This window comes from Grampus griseus, assembly GCF_964374135.1.
Source record: "Grampus griseus genome assembly, chromosome: 4".
NCBI lineage: Eukaryota > Metazoa > Chordata > Mammalia > Artiodactyla > Delphinidae > Grampus > Grampus griseus.
The window spans coordinates 75552490-75571295 of NC_138997.1; positions in this window are offsets into that span (position 1 = coordinate 75552490).

Genomic DNA, 18806 nt, shown 5'->3' on the forward strand with positions numbered 1-18806 from the left:
GTGTCTTTTCGTCTTGTTTATGGTTTCCTTTGCTGTGCAAAAGCTTTTAAGGTTAATTAAGTCCCATTTGTTTATTTTTGTTTTTATTTCCATTTCTCTAGGAGGTGGGTCAAAAAGGATCTTGCTGTGATTTATGTCATAGAGTATTCTACCTATGTTTTCCTCTAAGAGTTTTATAGTGTCTGGACTTACATTTAGGTCTTTAATCCATTTTGAGTTTATTTTTGTGTATGGTGTTAGGGAGTGTTCTGATTTTATTCTTTTCCATGTAGCTGTCCAGTTTTCCCAGCACCACTTATTGAAGAGGCTGTCTTTCCTCCATTGTGTATTCTTGCCTCCTTTATCAAAGATAAGGTGACCATATGTGCGTGGGTTTGTCTCTGGGCTTTCTATCCTGTTCCTATGATCTGTATTTCTGTTTTTGTGCCAATACCGTATTGTCTTGATTACTGTAGCTTTGTAGTATAGTCTGAAGTCAGGGAGCCTGATTCCTCCAGCTCCATTTTTCTTTCCCAAGATTGCTTTGGCTATTTGTGGTCTTTTGTGTTTCCATACAAATTGTGAAATTTTTTGTTCTAGTTCTGTGAAAAATGCCAGTGGTAGTTTGATAGGGACTGCATTGAGTTGTAGATTGCTTTGGTAGTATAGTCATTTTCACAATGTTGATTCTTCCAATCCAAGAACATGGTGTATCTCTCCATCTGTTTGTATCATCTTTAATTTCTTTCACCCGTGTCATAGTTTTCTGCCTACAGGTCTTTTGTCTCCTTAGGTAGGTTTATTACTAGGTATTTTATTCTTTCCTTTGCAATCATAAATGGGAGTGTTTCCTTAATTTCACTTTCAGATTTTTCATCATTAGTGTATAGCAATGCAAGAGATTTCTGTGCAAAAATTTTGTATCTTGCTACTTTACCAAATTCCTTGATTAGCTTTAGTAGTTCTCTGATAGCATTTTTAGGATTCTCTCTGTTTAGTATCATGTCATCTGCAAACAGTGACAGTGTTACTTCTTCTCTTCCGATTTGGATTACTTTTATTTCTTTTTCTTCTCTGATTGCTCAACTTTCTGTTTTTAATATTGATTGAGGTAGTCTTGATACCAGTATATACATTTGTCAAACTTTCCAGCAAAATATATGTAATTTATTGTATGTGAATTTATCTCAATAAAATTGATTATAAGAAAAACAGAAAAATCATGTAAAATATTTATGTTCTTTTTATGTAAGAAATTAAGGTGAACATTTAGCTTGAGTAGAAAATAATAAGTATGTTTTATGACTTTATTATTTATTTTATTTAATTATTGTTATAATGTAGTCATACATGCTAAATTTCCCTAGTCATCCTCTAGTCATTAGATTCCCCTTTTTTAATGAAACATAAATGTCTAAGTACAATATTTTTCCCCTGTACTGTTTTTTTTTTTTTGAGGGTCAATGACCTAATGTAGTGCTTTTCATTTTCTACAAGTTAAGCAGCAGAAACCTCTAAGTATCCATAGCTTTCCCCAGTCTGTACAAAGTTGTTGCAATGCTTTCTCTCTGGCCCTAGAAAGAAGAAGCCACAGACCAGTGGACAGCTAACCAGAGAACATCAGTAAAAGCAATCATAAGAGAGAAGGAATTTTTTTTCTTCTCTCTTGTTTCCTATGACAAAACATTAAGAGAGAGAGAGAAAGAGAGAGAATATGTTGGGTCAAAGAGCTAGCTTCAATTATTTGAAGGGCTGACATGAAAATGTAGCTACAGAAAGCATAACCCATGGTAAGATCCCACTCAAAATATGGAAGAACATTCTAACAAAGATGTTAAAAATATACATAGTTGCCACTTAATGGCCTTTGCATTACCAAAATTGTCCAATTATTTAGAAGTTGCATTAAAGAAAAACCATCTAACCTAAAAGAAAGGCAATGGACATCAGATAATATTGGACTCAGTGGCTCAGTGATCACTACCCAGGTCATCTTGGAGAAGTTATTTACTTCTCTGAGCCTCATCCTCTCATATATAAAATTGGATAATATTATCTTGGATTATACATAATACATGTGAATCATTTGGGCTTTATTATTGTACTTTATAACAATGTATAGGTGTAGATTTTGACAAAATTAGCTGAGAGGCCAATCAAAATACATAACATTGTTAAAATATAATTGTTTTTCTACATCATAATAATAATTTTACCCCTGTATTAGTCAGAGTTCACTATAGAAATAGAGCTAATAGGACATGTGTACGTGTGTGTGTTTGTGTGTATTCATAGAGGCGGAGAGATGAGACAGACAGAGAGAGAGAGAGAGACAGAGGGAAAGAACATGAAGGAAGACAAATGATGAGTAAATTATGGGCAGAGAAAGTCCCACATGGGAGAAGTGCGAGCTCTGTGTCTGTGAACACAATGACCATGTCGCTGTTAGCTAAGCGAGAGGATAAGACATCACACAAAGAAAAGTGTCATGGAGAAGAATAGCTGCCAAATATTCCACTAATTAAAGCTTTTGGCTGCTTGCAAATGCAGGAGAGGAGAGCATGCAATGGCTTTTCTATTGAGCTTCATTTGTTATAGAATTTGATGAAGATGTCCTTTGTCCTTGAATCATGAGTCTACAAGGTAAGCTATTTCATACACCTTTCAGCTCTGCTTTATTTCTAAAAGGTTAAAAAAAAATGTTTTAAAGTTCAAACTGAAGAATGAATATATAGTTAAGCATAAAATTAGAGAAATGTAGTTTAACTTTATTCATTGAATGCAGGCATTGTTGTGTCTTCTCTGAACCTGCTAGACATTGTGCTACGTGAATAAGATACAGTTTCTGACCTGGAAGAGTTCACAGTACAGACATGATGATAGATACATAAAAGACTGTATAGTAATTAATACTTTGTAACATTAATCATTGAACTTTTCTTTCTCATTTTTCATCTAGTTGGTTCTTTTCCAATTATTCATAGTTATCCATTATTCCTTGAAGAAAATTAACATTTTGATAGAGGATCCTAAAAAGAACAACAAGGCCAATACTCAGTTTTAATTTGTTTGTATTTTACTTCCAGTATTGACTCTTCAGGACGGTAATGTCTGAGTGAATCAGGGCTATGACAAGAATGCATAGAGAAGAGAACGTATAATACTGTTCCATGTTCCCTGAGAAATAAACATGCATCATCTGGGCTGAAAGAGAGGAGAGAAAATATCTCAAGAGGAAGTGAACTGGGGAGGCTGGAGATAGAGTCCTTAGGGAAGGGAGATGACCAAGCAGTCTGGGGCCAAAATCAAGAAGCCTGGTAGAAGTTGAACTAACACCTGTGCATGATTTACATGAGCACCAGGCTTGTAAATAAGTCAGGTCAACTCATTCTATAGAATGAACAAAAAGCAGATGTAATAGTAATGCCAGTCTAGTTAAACTCCTCCATTCAGTCAGTCTTTCCAACCAAACTTCTGGAAAACAAGTAATCTATAGCAGAATTCTCTGACACTCAAAGAGCCAGTAGAGGATAAGAGCATTTGTCTAATCCAACATGTGTCCTTGGGTGAGACTGGACAGTTATTAAAATATATCTAGTTATAATTATACAATTTATTTATGTGTTAAAATAAGGTTAAGGACCAAAGACTGTGAATGGAGGAATAAAAAAATGCAAAAAAAAAAAAAAGCATTTAGAGAAATAGAAAATCTTCATTAGAGAAGTTGAAACATCATGAGATCTTGCAAAATGAATAGTGTTTATTGGGAAAAGAGTCAGCAAGGGATGAATGAAGGGTCAGAACATTTTGAAAGAACAACATGAAAAAGTGAATTTCATGTTCAGAGAAGAGTGAACTTCAAGGCTCAATGTGTTTGTGGGTATTATGGAAACATTTATGGTGCCTCTGTCCCATCACCCCAAGTTATTCAAGGCAATAGAATGCTTTATTAAAGCAGAATACCTGAATAAATTGCACATAGGTGAAGAGAGAGAGAAGTACTGGGAAATGTTATGACAGAAAAGCTTTTTAGTATTCCTTACCACATTGTGGAGTAGTGAAGAGAATCATCATGGAAAGAGGTGTTAAGCTAGCATTATTTTCTTTTAGGCTGTGTAGTTCATTTGCAACCAGTCACAGAAAAAAAAAAAAAAAAAGATAATTTTGACCAAACAGCCAGACACCAATTTTAAGTATCAATATTTAAAGACAGAAGAATTGATAAGATTCAAATGAGGTTGACAAGGTAAAGTGTATCATAAGCCATAATCCAGTAGCACTAACATGTCATTTTATCATAAATATATATATGTATATATATATATATATGGCTCTCTCTATATACCTATGATATATATATATATGAATGAGCTCAAACTTCATAAATTATTTGTTATGAGATTTTTTAAATAAAATAAATAAATAACACATCCCTCTCCTTATCAACATAATCAAATAGTACAAAGTACATAGAATGAAACTTAATCTCCTTCCATCACATTATTGCATTAGTTCCACTAGGTATTTAGTAAGTTTCTGCTATAGGTTACACAGGATTAAAAGTTGAAAAGAAATAGTCCCTGTACTCAGGAATGCAATGTCTCTTTTGAGAAAAGAAGAAAGAATAAAGGGATTATATTTTAGATGACATGAGAGAAAAAGGAAATGGTTACTTAATGGAGCTCTTAAAAATATATACAATTTGATAAGTGACATTCAATTGCTGGAATAAACATGTGCAATCAGATAATTATTATTATTTTAAATAATAAGGATATATAGATATTACATCTCAGCTTGTGTTAATCTACTTGGGCTGCTACACCAAAATACCATAGACTGGGTAGCCTAAACAACATTTACTTCTCACAGTTCTGGAAGCTAAGATCAACATCTGGAAATCCAAGATCAAGGTGCCCTCGGATGGGTACCTGGTAAAGGCCCTCTTTTTGGTTTGCAGACAGCCACCTTCTCTCTGTGTCTTCAATGGAAGAGACAGAGAGAGAACAATCTTTCTCTCTTATAAAGCCACTAATGCCATCATGAGGACTCTACCCTCATAATCTCATCTGATTTTAGTTACCTCCCAAAAGCCCCATGTCTAAATATAGTTATATTGGGAGTTAGGGTTTCACTATACGAATTTTGTCAGGGACATAGCACAGCTCTCAATAAAAACATGAGAAATGGAGTATGTATATGCCTTTCTTCAGAAAATGAAGAAATGGAGACAGCACCTCTTGTAACAAGTCTGTACATCGTAATGTTCTTGTGAGGATTAAATCAAATCAGACAAAAAGTGTAAAGCTCTTAACACAAGCCTAGCTGTCAAAATGGTTTGACCTTCATATTATTGGCTGCCAAGTGGTGAGCCAAGCATTTTTGATACATTACGGAGATTTTTTCAAAATAACTGCAAAGTGAGAGTAATCCTCCTTTCACAGTGAAGAAACTGAGACTCAGAGAAGTAAATATCTCTCCAAAATAATACAGCTTTTCAGGGCTGGAGTTAGGATTAGCACCATTGTTTGTCTGATTCCAAAGCCCAGTTTTATATATTAAGCCAAGATACCTCTTCTTTCTGTAGTTATTGGTGATTTATATTTACAGTCATATACCTAATATTTTTACAATTTTTAAAATGATTGGAAAGAGGGAATATAATGGAAAATAGCACAAAATGTGCCACTTTCAAAAAGTGATGATTCATGGTATACACCAATTGTTGCTGATTTTCAAGATTACCATGTGGCTATAGCAGGATGTGGGAACGGAAACATGAACTCTGTGATTTTGTGGGTAACTGTTATCTTGTAGGGGATACAATATTATTTGCTATTAGAAAAACAAATTGTCAGATTTAACGACAGAGAAGTGACCCACTTTCCTAGAGAATATGGCAGGCCTAACAAAAATGTACATCGATGTTCAACCTTATGATTAAGTGTAGTGGAAAAGTGGGTTAAAGTTTATGGTACTGAAGACAGCTGAATTGGTGATAATTAAGGAAACAAAAACTGTAAAGAATACTTGGACCTAAGTAAGTTCTTATTATGCCCTGTCTACTAAAGTAAATTATAAGACAAATGATATATTCTGGATGAGCTAGGTCTCATGGAAAATTTCCTAAGAATCTAAGAATGAAGAAAGTTTTATTTTCACCATAGAAGGTAATAGTGTGGTTAAGAAAGTAGACTTTGGAGTCAAACATCATACTTGTATAATACTGTTACCATTTCTTAGTCACACTTTGCTTTGGTTTATCTGTTTGTTTTTAATAAAATTAAGATAATTATAGTACTTACTGTTAGGTCTGTTTTATTGCTTAAATGAGATAAAAAATGTAATGTGCAGAGTGCTGAGCTTTGTACATATTTACTACCATATATGAAACACAGCTTTTTTACCTGCTTCATTGTGTAAGTGGCTTCCTTGACTCTTCCAACAAGTATTTGAAAAACATATTGCATTTTGGTTGAGAGACTTCTTCAAATCCATTCTTATTCTTGGTCACAAAGCTAAGCCTCCAGATTGTCTGAGACTCACTGAGCAAGATACTTTATCATTTTGGGGGCACCAGTCCCCTTTGAGAATCTAATGAAAACTTCATCTGTTGAGTTTGCCAGGTAGGGAAGTGGTCAGTTAGGACAATGAGCTAAACTGAAAGTAGCAATCAAGATTTTATTCATTTATTTCTTTTTATGGCTAGGTAATATTCCATTGTATATATTGTGACAGTATATGCAGGAGGCAGAAAAGAAAAGCACCAGCTCCCAAGTGTTTCATTTCCACCCACAAAATGGTAATGGGAGAGGGTCAGGTAACTTGCAGCAGAGACTGGAGTAATCTCACTGCTGAGGGGGACTGAACAAAGATGCCTGAGAAGTCTCCTTATGGACCTGAGGAGCCGGAGGATGGAGAGGGGGAAGGACTAGTATTAGAAAACCAGAGTCGGAGTGGAGAAAAGTGTCTTGCCAAGGCCACCTAAGAAAAAGACCTCAGAATGAAGGTGCCTGGGCTAGAAATGCAAATATACCTATGAGCTTGGCTGGTCTTGGCAAGCTCGAGTCCTTGACTGAAACTCCCTCCAGAGACTGTAATGTCCCGGCTATGTGCCCAATTTAGTGTGTGGATAGTCACTTTCCCCCATGAGGCCTGCTAGGCAATGCCACATAGTTGCTTGTGGTCAGGCCTGAACAATCACACACAGGATACTGGCCAGGAGCCAGACTGTCAATATCTACAAACATTTAGTATATACTACATTCTGTTGCATTCTGCTTACTGTAAATAAACAGAATATCAGAACAACTTTTACAATGAGTTATATCTTTTTCACCCATGAAAAATTTAATGATCACTTTATGAAAAAAAGTTCAAACCAAAATAAAAAATCAATTTTCCTTCTGAACAAAAATACATTTAAATGAGAAAGATGCAGTTTAGTGGGTAAAACATGGACATTTTGCCATGGTCATTCTGATGCCAATATCTATATCATACTTGCAATAAAATAAAAGTAGATTTTATTTTTACGTGTTGAAATTCTATATACACAAAGAGCCATGTTTTTTGAACACTTACTATGTACCTGATACTGTCTATATTTTTTTCTGTGTAATTAGTATCAATAAGGTTGAATCAGAAAATAACTTTATTTTTCCCACTCTGCCTCAAATATCTTCAGACCTACTCAGTGTACGATTTAATTTCTGACATTTGGTTATAAAAGTAATTTTATTTTTATATATATATATATATATATATATATATATATATATATATATATATATATATATATATTTTTTACTTTTAGGTAGTAAAATGGAAATGTCCAGACCAGTTTAATCATGTCAACACTCAACTTCATTTAACATTAAAGTTTGTCCCTTCTGACAGTCTAAAATTCCTTTGGGGAAGGGGACTGTGGTTGACTTCTCACTTATTCTTAGTTATCTCCTACTCCTTCCCCCTTCCAAAACAGCATCTTATACATCCAGGATTGGAATTGAGGATACAGAAAAGAGGTAAATGAAAGAAAACTCTTAATTAATTAGCACAAAATAATCTGGCTCAGATTTCCTCTAGGCATGGCAGAGTTAAATGTTGATCTATCTGATTTTTTTCAGTTGGGAGTTTTTATGGTTTCCTCAAAGGGAGCCTCCTTAGGTGACTCTGCTTATCAAGGGAGCTTTCTTGACAGGTCAATGCCTCTTCTCTGGCTGACCATTTACCCCTCGCCCACTCCCATCCCCATATGCAAATATGTATAATGACCTAAGACCAACAACTTATTGCTGAGGTCCCCTTATGCAAGGCATACTTGTGGCTGCATTTAATTTCAAAAGGCCCCAGTGTGGCTCATGTGACGCATAGAGTATACAAGTGAAAGGCACCTTTCATCAATGGAAAGCAGCACACTTAGCTCCCAGCAGAGCCATTCCTCTTCACTTTTCCACCAAAACTGCAGCTCTTAGACTTTATAGTTCTCAGGCATGGTGCAAACTCAAAATATGTTACAGGACACATAACAAGCTAACTAAGTGGTTGCCATGAATTCCATTTTTGTACTGACTTAACTCGAGGAGAAAGTGCCCCTCTTCACTCCCCTATGCTTGAGATAAGCAGCAGATCACAGTCCAACCAACAACCAACCCTTTCCAAAGAAATTCTTCTCTTTTTAATTACAGGCTTATTAAATCCTCAACGTGAGCTAGTAAAGGGAAGGGCTTGCCCCCGTAGGTGGGCTATTTCATCACTCTGGAATATGTAGAATACAGGCAATATGTGTTCTTTTCTCAGGCTTTATTGTTTCAGCAGAAAATGAGGGAAAGAAGAGAAAAGTTTACCTTTAGTTGTACATATATAAGCAAACAACAGATAAAGCTCCACTGTTTTCTGACCCCGGTGATAAAATGCTTATTTAAAAATCTCTAGTCTTTCCCAAGATGCTTTAAATTGAATTTTAGTTGTATCACTTATTATTTTTGTCTTCAAATAAACAAACAAAATCATTTTCGGTAAGATCTGTGTCATTCCATAAGAAAGGAAAAGAAAAATCTAAGGTACTTTGGGCAGAATTAACCTTTAAAGGAATTTTGCATACTTTGAGCTCACCTTCAGATATCTACCTGCATAAAAATTATAAGACCAAGTGACTCAATTACGGCTTGTAGCAGTATTCCTTGCAGTATGGGAGAATCTGCATAGTTCTCTGTCTCCAAATTACTTTCCTTTTGAGAATTCTGGGCAAAAATTCAGAGTATTTCAGTAGCATACATGTCATTGCTAGTAGGGCTGTATATACACAGGTGTTCATTAATATGGTTAAAATTGTTTGCCTAAAGCTTACCATACCATTCCCATCAATCATCAATCTGTTGCACGAATTGGCTTTCCTTTTACTCTCCCTTGAAAAAAAAAGGGAAACTTTGAAATCCAACTTGTTTTTGTGTGTGTGTGATTAGTCCTTAGAAATTCTGTTGTGTAAAAAGCAACTTTATTGCCTCTCTCTATTTCAAGGGGGGTGGGGGTGGGGAGAACCTCTCAAAGAAAAAAGATTTCAGCTCTGGTTCTCATTTAATTAACATCCATGATGGCAGTAGCTCAGTTAACTTATAAACCTATTGGAGAGTCTTTGATCAATATTTATGGATGTATATTATAGAAAGTCTTGTTGAATTCTAGATCTCCAAATTAGATGTGCTACCAAACATTACAGATGGTCCATTTGAATGCAAAGTCCACTGCTTTTCTTCCCAGGGGAGGTTTAGTTCTATTAGTTAATTACTGATGTTTAAAAAACTCAGCAGCTTTAAACAACAAACATTTATTAATTTCAAGTTTCTGCAAATCAGAAATTCAGGAGTGGCTTAGCACTATAGTTCTTGCTCAGGATCTCACAAAAGGTTGCAATTGGGATGTCTTCAGAGCTAGTGTCATCTGAAGGCTTGACTGGGGCTGGAGGGTGTGCTACCAAGATATCACTTGTGTAACTATTGGCCTAAGGCCTCAGGTGAACTCTGGCTCTTGGCAGGAGGTCTTAGATTTAAGAGAGCAAGATGAAAACAACAGTGTCTTTTATGACCTAATCTCAGAAGTCACACTCCATCATTTATACAATATCCTAGTGATTACATATGTCAGCCTTATTTAATGTGAGGAGGGGTCACACACAGGGTTTAAAACCAAGAGGCAGGGATGACTGTGGGCCATGTTGAAACCTGACCACTACAGTCTGCTCTCATACCCTCAAAGAGATTCATGTTCTTCCCCACATACAAGATTAATTTATCTACTCTCATAGACCACAGACATGCTGTCCCATTACAGAATCAGATCAAAGTTTAAAATCTCCTCAGATTTAGGGGCAAATATAGCTCCTCAGGTTTTGTTCTTTAAGTGTAGCTCCCAGATATATTTCTTTCAATCTGGAAATCTATGAACTAAAGAGACAAGTTGTCTACCTCTCCCTAAAAACTACAGTGATGGAAGAGGTCACAGGTATAAAATATTTAGGGGACAAGTTGTCAAGGGAATGCTGGGACAAATCCAAATTAAAAGACAAATTATTGCATTTTATGTCTCCTATCACAAAGAAGGGAGCTCAATTTCTGGTGGGCCTCTGTGAATTCTGGAGACAGTATATTACACGTCTAGGAAAAATGTTCTGGCTTATATCGTGGTGTTACAAAGGGCTAACAGCTGTGTGTGAAGCCTAGAGCAGAAATTAGCTCTGCAGTAGGTCCAGGCTGTAATGTAAGCAACACTGCCCCTTGGACCATTGAACCTGGAAGACCCTTTGGTTTCGGTACTATCAATGGTGAGAAAAGATATTATATGGACTGTGAGACAAGATCCATGGGAGAATCATAACTCAGAATATTGGAACTCTGAAGCAAGTCCATTACATCTGCTTCAGAAAGTTCAATGTTTTTGAAAAACAACTCCTGACATGCTAATTGTTCCTGATAGAGATAGCAAGGCTGACCATGGGACACCTAATGACTATACATCCAAAATCCCTCATCATGAAATGAGTCTTATCGGTCTTACAGAATCATAAGGTAAGACACACAGCATTTTAAGTTACATCTGACTTTTAACATAAGTATGGACAGAGGGTGTAAGCACTTAAGCAGTGAGGTAGCCAGTTCCAAGACAGTCCCGGTGATCCCCACATCTTGTACTTCAGACTTTGCGTGATCCCTTCCCACATTGCATCAGGGTGGGTCTGCGTGACCAACAGGATTTTTGCATAAATGATGTTATGTCACTTTCAAGATAAGGCTATAAAAGGCACAGGGGTGGGCTTCCCTGGTGGCACAGTGGTTGAGAGCCTGCCTGCCGATGCAGGGGACACGGGTTCGTGCCCCGGTCCGGGAAGATCCCACATGCCACGGAGCGGCTGGGCCCATGAGTCATGGCTGCTGAGCCTGTGCATCTGGAGCCTGTGCTCCGCAACGGGAGAGGCCACAACAATGAGAAGCCCACTTACCGCAAAAAAAAAAAAAAAAAAAAAAAAGAAGACACATTTCTAAATGTATCTCTCCATACCAAACTCTGCCTGTGAGCTATGTACGCATATGACTAGTCCTGTTTTATAACTCACTCTTTTTTTCCATGCAGGCAACTTACGTTGGAAAATATTTGTGCTCTTATCTTGGAAAATAACATGTCACTGCTGATTAATTAATAATGACAAAATCAAATGTGACTTTTTAGTCTAATTTTGTAGGATTCTGATCATTCTTTTGCCAACTATTCCTGGGGGTTATTTATCGCCACAGCATAGTGAGTGATACATTAATCCAAGACACTGTAACATAAATATCTCCAAATTTTCCCATTTCAGGTTTTTCCCTTCAATTATCAAGTTTAGATATAGCTAGAACTTCTATCCTAGGTTTTGTAAACAATCCAGCATATTCCCCTTGATTTAGGATGATTCCTGAGGGATATTTTTTTCCTTGACATCTCTTACTTTAAACCCCTTGCCCTGCCTGAGGGATTTTAAGTAGCAGATTTTTGAAAAGGTTTCATAATCCTTCTTCACTACATATTATTTTCCAATGCAGCTTTTGTGTTTCTTCAATCAGTGATTGTCTCTCATTCAGTCACACTTCTGGTTATGTCACTCATTACTCACTTATTTTTACTGATTAATTTCACAAGTAATTATTGAAACTTGATTATGTTAGCTACTATGCAAAGCATTTGGAATACAGAGGTGAGACAGAAAGCAAAGTCTCCTTTAATCATGAAATAAAAATCTAGCTCTCTAAGATAAACAATGTAGGCGGAGGTTTGCCAGAATCAAACTTTGGCCTTCTTAAATATATTTGAATATTGTATAACATAGCTTGGTAGTAATGTGGCTATGGGAACTTAATTATTCTGACATCTTGCCATAAAAAGGTAATTATCTCGACTAATTTGAACTCATCACTGTAACACAAACAATTGGATCTATCAGTTCAGGGCAATAATTTTAAATGTATTAAATAATACTCATGAGAAAAAAAAAAGACTTGATATGTTAGCTATTAATCCAGAGATCCACATGAGCTTGGGCAATACATTGCCATATATTTAAATTTTATTTCTAAATAAACATTGCATCAGTGGTCTTGCCATGTGTTGGACATGCCTGCTTATTTCTTTAGGGAAATAGTCATCTGTTCAATGGAGTTTTTGTATTCAACTTCTAAGTTAAAAATTTATTGCTTCTCAGTCTACATCTTGAATTTATTCATATATCAAGCTGTCAGTGAGAGTGTACACAGGGGATAATGACATAAATTATCACTTATATATTGTCTTTTTGTCACCTTGAGGCATATATATATAGAGAGAGATATATATATATATCACGTATACAACTTGATTTATATGATCATCACCATAAAAGAAGTGGATTTAACCACATTTAAAACTCTGAAAGGAAGTTTGTTTTATTTCACCACTTTGAACATAAATTTTATATCACACACATCTCTAGTCTTATTTTTTAGCAATTAAATATTCACAAGTAACATAGTAAGTTAAAGCTGGATTACTACACTCAAATTTTGGTAACCAATCATTAATTCACTGTGATGTTTATTTCCATTTTGCCTTTTATCAATTGTCATGTTTACTTGGTAAGTATTATTTAAGGTTCATATGAAAAGAATCTGAATATTTTATTTGTTTCAACAGAAACACAACCAGATGTGCAGGCGTAGAGGTAACAAGGGACATAAAAAATTTCATAGAATGTAGCAGATGGATGTTTGAACCATCTAGATTTTATGCTCTGAGAAACACATAAGATAAGAAATCTACTAAACCAAGCAGAGGGTCTAAAAACATAAACAATGGTGAATGTTTGCAGAAAATGTTATTTACTAGTGTTTTGTGTTTATTTAAACCATCTAATTCTTTCTCAAAATTACCTAGGTTGGTCACAGATAATTCCATAAAGGTTTTAAGATGGCAATTATTCTCCATCTAAAATTTAATGAATATTTTAAATGGTAATTATTTAGAGTTTATATTTGGTAGTGCTTTAAGACTCAAATTGGATGTCAATTAACATTTCATTTGACTCTATGTGGAATAAGTACAAAAAAGCATTCGTGATTATTATAAAGGAATTTAGTTTAAAAGTCATTTTTACTGACTATTTAAGGCAAGATATAGGAGTACCTAGTAAATTTGACACTTACCATTAAAATACACACGGTAATACACATAAAGAAATAAATAATCTCCAATACTTTTTAGTAATAAAGATAGAAAATCATGCGATAAAAATATCTATTTATCCTATAGTTTGAAATATATTTATTCCACACATGGTATGTGCCAGACATTGTGCTAAGTCCTTGAGGTAAAATGATGTAGAAAAGAAAATGGACCTCTGCTCTAATAATTTTTTGGATTACTGTGGGGAGAAAAGCATCAATCGTATAATTGCACTTATGAATGGTTAAGTATATACTGAAGTAAGTGCTTTGTATGAAAGCACTTACATGTATGTGCTTTACCTAGATTTTGGAATTTAGAAAAGGCTTCTTTAAAGTATGTGATGCTTATGTTGATATGTTATAGATGTGTGGGGATTAATTAGCAAGCACACAAACCCTACTGTTAAGGCCAGGTGATTTGAAGAGCCAGGGTGACATCTAACCACAAGGGGAAGAATTGTATAAGATTAGCTAAAAGAGTAAAACAGAGTCCAGAGAATGCAACTGAAAAGATTAAAAGTAATGTGTAGCCACTGGAGGATTTTAAAAAGAATGGTAGTGGATTAGGGCATGCTTTGAATTAATTTTTCTGTTTTTAAGTTTCATTGTGACATAATTCATATACAATAAAATGAACTCTTTTCAGGTATAGAGATCTATAAATTTTGATCACTGCCTACAGTCATGTAAAAAGTTGTCCAGTATGCTTGCTGGAAATCCCAGTCTCTTCTCTTCTCTAGAATATGGATTTCTAGTCTGAAAAACTACTCAGATCTGGAAACTGGGCAAAGGATATGACTTTTTAACTGGGGACAATTGCCCTTAGTCTCCTAGTCATTTATCCTTGATTTTCTCTGACGGTAGAAGCTAAGTAGTACCCTTATTGGCTGTCCTGTGTGATACCACTGTGTATTAACAATCACTGTGGGTCAGTTTTCCTTGGATGTCATTCTGATCCTGTGACTCATGAATATTGTGTCCACTTTGTTCTTAGCAGTTGAGTGCTGCCTCCTGTTATCTGTTGTCCTCTGTTTTTCAGGGTCCTATCATCTCTACTGTTACTCTTACCGGCAGTAAGCTTAGTCATGTAACAGCTTCTCTTTCCTTCAGCTCTGACCTCAAAAACAGCATTTCATCACTGACTGTTTTAGTAAATGTTGATACTTCTCTCACCAGCCCATTCTTTATGGCCATGGTAAATAATGTAATCTCTAAGTCTTACTGTGGAACATAATCTATTGGGTCTTTTGGCCTTATATTGTGTACATATTCCAGCACGCCTACTTCCATGCACCTTTGACCTCTTCCTCCACTGTCTGCCTCAGCAGTGCTGGCATTTCAGCTTTGCTCAACAGCGTCGTTTCTCTTTTCAGGTTTTAGGAGCCACTTTGGTAGCTAGTTTGGAACTTCTTCTGAGGTTCTTACCATAGTGTTAAAATGTATCTAAATTGAGTGCTCCCAAATCAATAAACTCTTCCCTAGCCAAACTTAGGTTCTGTCCTTTTTCAAGAATATTTGGAATCTCTTCACACATATACTTTCCCAGTTCCTTAGACTATATTCTGGCCAAGTCTTCAGCTCTTTTGCGGTGTGATCTCTTTTCCCCTCTTATCAAGTTCAGCATGATATTGGCTGAGTTATGCTGTGAATTAAATAACCCTGTTTACAGGCTAGTGTCTGGGAGGGGAGTGATGGACATATCCTGAGAAGGGCACATGTTACTATGTAGGTGAGAGGATTCTGCACTGTCTTCAAGAAAATTGGGGGTGCTAGCTCCTAATAGGAAGAAGTGGGCTACTGCAGCAGGGTCAAAGGGTTAAAAGTGATCTGAGAGAGTTACAAAGTTTAACAGATGTCCCATCCCAACTGTCAGCGTCCCATTTTTATTCCCAAAACTGAGTTTTCACCCAAAGAGAGAAACTACTTCAACTGCATGTTCAAACTTCTATTGTATTCCACCACTCTGTTAAGTCCTGGGACTAGTCCTCAGCTCTCCCCTCCCATTGTAAGAGATAAGAGCCTCTTTTTAAATTGCTAGGAAGGTCCTCTGGCCTTTACACTTGGCTTTCAGTAGTCTGTGAGTTGCCTGTAGCTTTTCATTATTTTTTCTAGAGTATTAAAGCTTAGTAATATCCATCCAAAATCATTGTACAATTATCATTCACCCTATATTTTCAAACAATCAATAAGTCACACCAACCAGTACATTCTTTATCGAGTATGCCATCCTGATTTACCACCAGTGGTTTTTAACAATTGAACTGTTTTATTGTTCTAGGGGCTTCCTGTGCTCCATCTACAGCCATGGATGTAATCCTCATTGCCAGGTTGACAGCAAGTAATCCACCTCCAAAACATCATCATAAACTGCTTTCTCTGAACACTCCCAGTAAAGGTGGGAAGGGTGTTCTGCCCCAGGAAGGGTGTTCTCTTAGGCAGAGCAGCTCTTTGCAGCTGAATCAAGCCTGAAGATACTGATAGTAGGCTTTCTACTGGCATGTGGGGCAACAAGTTACTGCTTGAAGGCTGAGAGGTGCATCTTTGTGTCCACTACACAGATTAGTCACTAAAAAATACAGATTTTGTAACCTTGAAGTCACATTAATATATCTAAACTGAGCCACAGAAATAAAAAGGAAAGAAAAATAAGTGCATGAGAAGAAATTAGGGCACATTGAAAATGTAAGTGGAGTGTAACCAGAGTCCAGAAAGAAAAGGAGACATTAGGGTAATACCAATGTTTGAAGTTATAATGTTTGAGACCTTTCAAAGCATAAAAAGACACCAAATCACAAATTCAGGAAGCTCAGCAAACCCCATGCAGAATAAATACAAAGAAAATCACATCTAGGTATATCCTGGTCCAACTATTGAAGAAAAAGGGCAAAGAAGAAATCTTAGAAGTAGTGAGAAAGAAAAGACTATATTCTGGGAGCAGAAATAAGAAGAGTAAGGGATGACTTTTCACCAGAAACTATGAAAGCCAGAAAACATGGACTGCATTATTAAATTGCTGAAAGAATATAACTGCCAACCTTGAAGTTTATAACCAGTAAAGATATACTTTTATAATGAAAGTGAAACAAAGACATTTTCAAATAAATTAAAGCTGAGAGTGTTTGTGGTAAACAGGACTTGTATTACAGGGAAAAATTTCCTCCAGATGAATTTCAAATCTAAATTTGAATAGAGGAACAGGAAAACCTTAGAAGAAACTTATAAGGACAAACTATTATCATGAATAACACAAGATTTCTTTTAAAAATTACAAATTAGACTACATGTATAGTAAGAACTTACATTTATTAAAAAAAAACCCCACAAATACAGTGAAAAAGCAAGCTACGAAGCAGAAGAAGATATATGTACTAATACGTGTGATGAAGGACCCATATCCAGCATTTTTATAAAATAGCTACCAATCAATAGCAAAGAGACTGAAAAATCTAATTGAAAAAGCAAAAGCAAAAGTCTTAATCAGGCATCTCTTTAAACAAGGATATCCAAAATGAACAGTAAATATATTAAAAAGTGCTCAACGTTTTTGGGTACAGCAAAATGCAAGTTAAAACGCAAGGCGATACCAAGTGTTAGCAAAATGCAGAGCAACTGAAACTATCATTCACTACTGGTGGGAATTTAAACCATTATTACTCCTTCGAATACCTCTATCTGTCAGTGTCTATTGAAGCTGAACATATGCATACCCTATGAACTTGGAATTATACTCCAAGGACTATATTCAACAAAATGCATACATCTGATCTCCAAATTAATGTCCATGAATTTTCATAACAGTGCTCCTTGTAATAGTAAAAAATTGGATAAATAGCCATCAAAGCTAGAACAGATAAATGATGGCATTTTCACACAATATAATACTATAATGGAATTAGAATGAATGAACCAATGTTATATGCAAGAGTATGACTGATTTTAACGAATGGCATTTTAAACAAAACTAGCCAGACACACAAAAATGTACATTTCTTATATGCTGGGTTTTTTCATTTTTTGTTTTTTGCTCAGGGTTGTGGGGTTGTGAGCACATAGCATGCTCCATTTGTGAAATTTAACTATGCTGACATGTATGATTTTTGCACTTTTCAGCAATATATTATGTTTCAATAAAAATTCAAAGAGACAAAAAATCTAGAATGACTGTGAATATGTAAGAAGGATTAAATACAGTTTCTTGAACTAGAAGATAAAAAGAAGCATCTAAATGTACATATGCACTCACAAGAAAAAAAGATAAATAGAAAAATATAGTAAATGTTTTACGTGAATTAAACATTATAGGTGATGCTTAAATTATTTTGCTTAGGTTTTTAAATTAAAATTTCCCAGTTCTTTAACATAAAAAACTTTTCTTCTTTAACAAAAAACAGAATTATTTTAATATTTCAGTTGAAAAATAGTAATTGTTGGAGGAGTAAGAGAAATAATCTCTGGTGACAAATCATGGCTACTTTACTCCAAAATTCTTATTTCACGTAAAAGAACTCTTACTGTCATTTTTGATGTTGTTGTAATTATTCAATTATGTGCAGTTATTGGTTGAAAGACATAACAAAAGTTCCATATGTATCATATATGAAACTTGTCATTTCAGCCACTGATTTACAACTTAACGATGTCTGTATCTTTAAAATTGGCCTTGGTCTTTCTATCAGCTCAGATTGTTTACCTGATAGATCAAGACCACTCTGTCATCACTAATTCCCTGCTAGACTGCTTTTACTAGCTATGCCTGAATTTATGCCTTATTGCCTTGAGTTAGTTCCACATCAGGATTCTCAGTGTTTCATCCTCCCTCTATCATGGCCATTGCCTCCACTTTAGTTGCTACACTACAACTGTTCTGTAATCTTACTATATTTCTTCTAAGTTACTTGTGTAGATCACATAAATTACACAGACACACAGACACACACACACTCCCCTAAAAGCAAAAGTGGAAAGTAAAATAAATAAAGTCAGACTAAATCTCGGTATCAGTTTTAACCTTTTGAAGTTGATAGCCAGAATGCCTGGATTTGCATCCGAACTCTGACACTTGTTAGCTGTGTGACCTTAGGCAAGCTATATAACTTA